We start from the raw sequence: 6,284 nt of genomic DNA on the forward strand, positions 1-6,284 counted from the left end.
CCTCTGTGTGCAAGGTATTTTGTGTGGTTTCGAAGTTGAACAAAACTTCCTTTTAGAAATGCAGCCTTCCTGGTCTTTCAATCTGGTCAGGGAGATGAGATAGGCACACAAATAACCACAATACAAAGGACCAAGGGGAAAGCTAGGCTCAGAAAAAGGGCCGTGGGCTTCGGAAGAGGGAAGGAAAGATTCCTGGAGAGATTAGTAAAGTCTTGTGTGCAAGGGGAAGGGAGAAGAGGGGGATTTCAGACAGAGCAAGTGTTAAGAATCTCGAGCCTAAATGTTGTGAAGCAGTTAAAATACAAATATATATATATATATATATATATATATATATATATAATATTAGTGACTTATTATTGTTTAACAAATCACCACAAAACTTAGTGGCTTGACCCAAGAAGAATCATTTATTCTTTCATAATTTTAGTGGGTGAGGAGCCCTGGAGCAGCTTAGACAGGTGGCTCTGGCCAACGGTCCCTCATGAAGTGGTGGTCAGATGTCAGCTGGGGCTGCAGTCATTTGAAGGCTGGACAGGGGCTGGAGGACTTGCTCCAAGGTAGTGTGCTCCTGTGATTGGCAAGCTGCTGATGGCTGTGGATGTCTCTTAGGAATGCTTGAGTGTCCTTCTAGCATGGCATCTGGGCTCCCCTAGAGTGAAAGTTTGAGACAAAGACAGTCATGTGGCATCCCTTTTCTCTGACCTAGCCTTTGAAATCACATAGCATAGCTTCCCACACACTCTGTGTATTAGAGAAGAGTCACTAAGGTGGGTCTAAGGGGAGAGGATCTCACTTTTTAAAGGGAGGAACATCCAAGGATATGCACACGTGTTTTGAAACCAATACCATTCTTGAAAAAAAAATGGCAAGCAAAAACAATGGTTACATTGGTTTTTATTTAGTTGTTGTATCTCACAGTGTTTACTCATATTAGTTGGCACACCGTAGTTTTTTAGTTTTTTGATTGGTAAACTATGGTATATATAATGTCTTCATCTGTGAAACTAGTAATTTAAAGTAGAAATTGGCAATTTATCCCAGAGACATCTTACTAACAGAAGCCTCCTGTAGAAGACAGACAAAGTAGAAGTCAGGGGCTCAGGCTGAAGTGGTGGTGGTGAAGGGGGCTGGCCCAGCCTTTCCTCAGCGTCTGGAAGGACCTCACAAACACCCTGGCTTCCGAGAATAGAACTCTCTGGAAGGCATTTCAGGAACCCATGCATTCCTTCTTGTGATTTTTCTTTTGAAATTCAGTTGTTCCTTTGAAGAAGGAACAAAAGAATTTCACATTGTTTTGCAAAATCCACTCTAATCGTAAGAATTTTCTGTATTATAAACATATAGTTGTGTAGCACTGAATGATGTTTAGTATCATTTATTCCAAAACATTTTCTGTGTGTAGATGTTTGTGGGCAGAGGTGGGAAGTAGTTGAGGATGAGGAAGGGACTTTAATTTGAACAGAATCGTCTCCTCTATGGAGCATATTAGTTAAATACGTGCTTGGAGTGAACCATAACTCTGTGTTTAAAGCAGTAAAAGACATGAGCCACCATTCTCAGCAGTATCAAAACCGAAGACCTCTGTGACCATATGATCTCACACCATCATGATGTTCCTGCTGGAGTGGGGGAGGTAGAATTCTGAGAAGTGGAGAATGTGAGTGCTTTTGAATTAAGTCTCTTTGACAATTACCAGAATAATGGAAAAAGTTTGTGAACCAGACTAGGAAAAATATGCTCATTAGTCATAGGAATATTAGTTTTCTCAACATGCCAATATACTTCTGAGGTTCTCCCTTCTTCCTTGGCCCCACACACCAAGAAATGCCATTTCTGTAGACTATATGAATGAAAAGAGACCCTCTAATACAACAGAGAAATTGGAAAAGCTGAATACATTTTCTCTCTCTAACTTAATGTGCTTAAAGGGCAATAGACGGAAAATTAAATTTTATTTAAAGAATTTTGAGGATGAAAAGCACAAAGATATTAATTTTTCTCCACTGTCACTTTCCACTTTCATCACTGCTACAATTTATTATACCCACTTGTTCCTGGAAAAGAAAGAGCATAATAGCTTGCTACAGTGATTTCTTTCTAAAATAAAGTGTCGTAGGATGTTGAAAAACCAGAAGAAACCAATGGCTAGCGGTAAATGAAAGAAAGGGAACTTTATTTGCAAGATGTGGACAGGCAATAATATTGCTCCTTGAATTCGTCCACTAACAATCCAGTATTAGTATCTGTGGGACTTCCCATCTAGAATATTAGTAAGGTAGAATTAGTTGCTACATCTCCATAATTATTTCTTAAAATGGCTTTCTGAGAGCCAGGAAAATGTTATACTACTTCTTGTTCCTACTTCCTGTTCTAGCTGTTTCGGGTTTTATTATGAAAATATGTAAGTGGAAGTAAAAGCCAAGCTCTTACTTAGCAGAGTGCCTGGCATGCAGTAAACATTAATTCTCTTCCTCCTCCTCTATTCTATGCCTTCTGCACTGACCCCAGGATCCACAGAGAGAGAGTGACAAAAAGTGTCACAGCAGATAGCTCATGAATTGCATCCTTTTCATTAGTTAGCTAAAAACTCTTTCCACTCATGTCTTCTTCCCTTTGCAATTTTTTTTTCTCCAACAGGAAACTCATTGTTTTTTGTTTCTCTACTGAAAGGTGTCATGTTGCCTTCCTTTAGGGGTAGGCCAGCAGGCTCAATGATGGAACTTAGTTTTTTTTAGTTGTATTAATTTTCACTTGTTTGAATGAAGAAAGTGATTATAAACCTGGATCACTGTTCATTTCATTTTCATCCATATATGTCATGCACTCATTCATTTGTTCATTGTAACGTTTGTAGAAGCCCCACTGTATAGGGTTGTGTGTGTGTTGAGGGGTGGGAGGGACTGGAGCAATAAGGTTACTGGAACCCAGGCATCCAGCCCTCTGTCCCTGCTTTTTTTTTGAGAGGGAGTCTCACTCTGTCACCAGGCTGGAGTGCAGTGGCGTAATCTTGGCTCACTGCAATCTCTACCTCCCGGGTTCAAGCGATTCTTCTGCCTCAGCCTAAGTAGCTGAGACTACAGGCACATGCCAGCATGCCTGGCTCATTTCTGTATTTTTAGTAGAAACGGGTTTCACCATATTGTCCAGGCTGGTCTCGAACTCCTGACCTTGTGATCTGCCCGCCTCAACCTCCCAAAGTGCTGGGATTACAGGCATGAGCCACTGCACCTGGCCTTTGTCCCTGCTTGTTAGTGACTCACAGTCTGGGGTTGTGGGGAGGGATGGAGAGAAAGACATGAAGACAAGTAGATACATTTCAAATAAGCATTTACTGAACACTTGCTGTGATCAAGGAACTGAATCCAATTTTATGTGGATACCAGGTTTTACTAAACTTTTTTTTTCTTTCAAGGACATCATACTTTAGTAGAGGAGAGAAGATACATCTAATTTAGCAGAACTTTAGGGAGCTTTCTATGTGTCAGTCACCAGACTGCAGTAGTACTGGGGAGTTCATTTATTTTTATGTCAATTACATAAAATAATCCTTCTATGCAAGGAAGGTAGAGACTATCTGAGCTAGAGTAATTACAGCAGGAATTGTAGAGGAAGTTGGAAGTAAAATAGTCATAGTAGTTAAGGCTTCTGACTTGGGAGTCAGATATATCTGGTTTTGAATCCTGGCTCCATTACTTAATAGCTGTGTGACTTTGGGGGAAGAAGGGGGGTAATTATCTTTTCAAGATTCAGTTTGTTATAAGTAAAATTTTGATGCCACAAAAGAAATAACACTCAAAGATTAAATCCTCAGCAAGGCAGTTTACTTCTATAGAAGGGTGTGGCTCACAGATGGAGCAATGGTAACTGCACATTTGGACAAGTGAGGAAAAGGGATACTTATGCCTGACGGGAGTCGCCCCTACTGCTGTGTGGTTTCCCTATTGGCTAGGGTTAGACCGCACAAGCTAGACTAATCCTGATTGGCTATTTTATAGAGAGTAGGGATCCGAGCTGGAGTGGCAGGGTGGGTGGTTTGGCAGGAAGAACGGTTACAGGCAGGCAGATCCGAGCAGGTAGCCAGGGGTGACCTAGGTCAAAGAAGGTGACCAGAGCAGGTGACTGGAGCAGGTGACTGAAGCGGGTGACCAGGATGAGTCAGGACGGAGCTGGGGGCCAGGCAGAACTGATGTAAACTACTGATTAGAACCGGAGAAGGTTGCTTACTGGAACTACAAGGAAGTTAGACTTTAAAATGAAGGAAAAATAACTGAACATAATGACATAGTGATTCTTTGAAGAGAAATTTAGAACTCATTGTATCCAATAGTTTTCCTATTTGCAAAATGGGAATTATATTGATAATATTTACTGTGGTAGATGTTATTTTCCAAAATGGTCATACCAGTATATTTTATCATACATGATCTTACAATAGCCCCAAAAAACTCCTGCCATCTAGCAATAGGGCTTATGTCCCTTCCATTTGATCTTGAGTGGAATGCTGCGACAGCTTTGACCAATAGAGCATAGCAGAAGTGGTACTACATGGCTTGCAAGGCTACATCATAAAAAGGTTTATTCACCTCCATCTTGCTCTGCAGTGTAGCTCTTGGAACCTAGCCACCATGCTGTGAGGAAGCCCAAGCAGTCCACGGAGGGGACCAAGTGGGGAGAATTGAGGCTTCTGGCCCACAGGTCTGGTTGAGTTCCCAGCCAATAGTTAGCCTCCACTTTCCAGCCATATGAGTGACCATCTTCCAAGTGGATCCCCCAGCAAGCCCCAGTTGAGTTGCCCTGGCTGACTCTGCATGGAGCAGAGACAAACCATACCTACCCAACCCTGCCCAAATTGTAGTTTCATGAGAAAAATAAAATGATATTGTTGTTATATGAGGCCAGTAAGTCTGGAGATGGTTTGTTATACATCAGCACACAATCAGGACACTTGCCATCTAAAGTTGCTAAGAGGAGTCAATGAAATAATACATAAAATTGGCATAAAATTAGTGACCCCCTAATGATAGCTCTCTTCATTATTCTCACTAGTTAAGAGAAGTTATTTCATAGATGTCAGCATTAGTTCAAAGTGAGGTCACAACCTAAAAAGCTACCCATGAACTTTTGGCATTCAGTAGGTTTTAGGAAACTAATTTTGTTCACTTTTTTTTTCACTTGCAAAACCTTGCTGTGTGTCAGCTTCCGGATCACCTTTCTGCTCGTATTGTGCTGAGTTTGTTCTGAACTCTGTGTTCTCTTGTTTCAGAGTTTCACTTAGGCTTTCTGTGTCATGGCCTGATGTGTAAACAATGTTTAAACTTCCAGATTATTTGTGAAAGTCAGGTTCAGGGCTGTTATTTTATTAAAAAACAAACAAACAAAAAACAAAACAGTTTTATCATTTTAAATGTACCGTATATTAGCATTAACTATATGTGCATTCTTATGCAACAGATCTCTAGAGCTTTTTAATTGTGATTGAAACTCTGCACGTTGAACAACAACTTCCCCTTTCCCTCCTCCCCAGCGCCTGGCAGCTACCATTGTACTTTGTTTCTAAGAGATTGACTATTTTAAATAATCCCTATAAGTATAATCATGCAGTGAGCGTCTTTTTGTGGCTGGCTTATCTCAGTTAGTGTCATGTCCTCAAAGTTCATCTGAGTTGTAGCACATGACAAGATCTCCTTCTGCTTTAGGCTGAATAATATTCCCTTGTATGTACATTCCTACCATTTCTTTATCCTTTCATCTATTAATGAATATTTAGGCTGCTCCGCCCTCTTGGCTATTGTGACTAATGCTGCAGTGTAGATGGTAGTGCAAATGTCGCTCTGCTGTTATTTTTTCCACTTCCCACCAATAGCAGAATCTTGTTGAAATGCATTGGAAAGACAGAGAGTAGGGGCTTATCTGAGTTCTTTGCCATTTTTTTTCCAGTGTGTCTTAGAGATTAATGCATAATGGTAGCCAGACTGCCCAGAATCTTCCTGGGGGTTTCAACTTCATTATGCATATCTATTGTGTAACCCAGATGTGATTAGAATTAAACTTCTGCAGGGCTTTCCATTGCTTTCACAGCAGTTTTATAAGCATTATTTTATTGAACCCTGGCTGCATGATAGCTATTTCTTTCTTTCTCTTTTTTTTTTTTTTTTTTTTTGAGATTGAGTCTCCCTTGGGCTGTACTGCCCGGGCTGGAGTGCAGTGGCACGATCTCTGCTCACTGCAACCCTTACCTCCTGGGTTCAAGCAATCTCCTGCCTCAGCCTCCTGAGTAGCTG

The 6,284-nt window shown here is 40.9% G+C and overlaps 1 protein-coding gene across 7 annotated transcripts in view; it reads left to right on the plus strand.

Moving 5' to 3' along the window:
* The window catches only part of ELMO1 (engulfment and cell motility 1), a 569,594-nt gene that overhangs the window by 34,176 nt on the left and 529,134 nt on the right, over positions 1–6,284 (plus strand). The gene's annotated exons all lie outside the window — the stretch shown is intronic.

The sequence above is a fragment of the Sapajus apella genome, unplaced genomic scaffold (assembly GCF_009761245.1).
Source record: "Sapajus apella isolate SASKATOON/1434 unplaced genomic scaffold, GSC_monkey_1.0 scaffold19, whole genome shotgun sequence".
Lineage (NCBI taxonomy): Eukaryota > Metazoa > Chordata > Mammalia > Primates > Cebidae > Sapajus > Sapajus apella.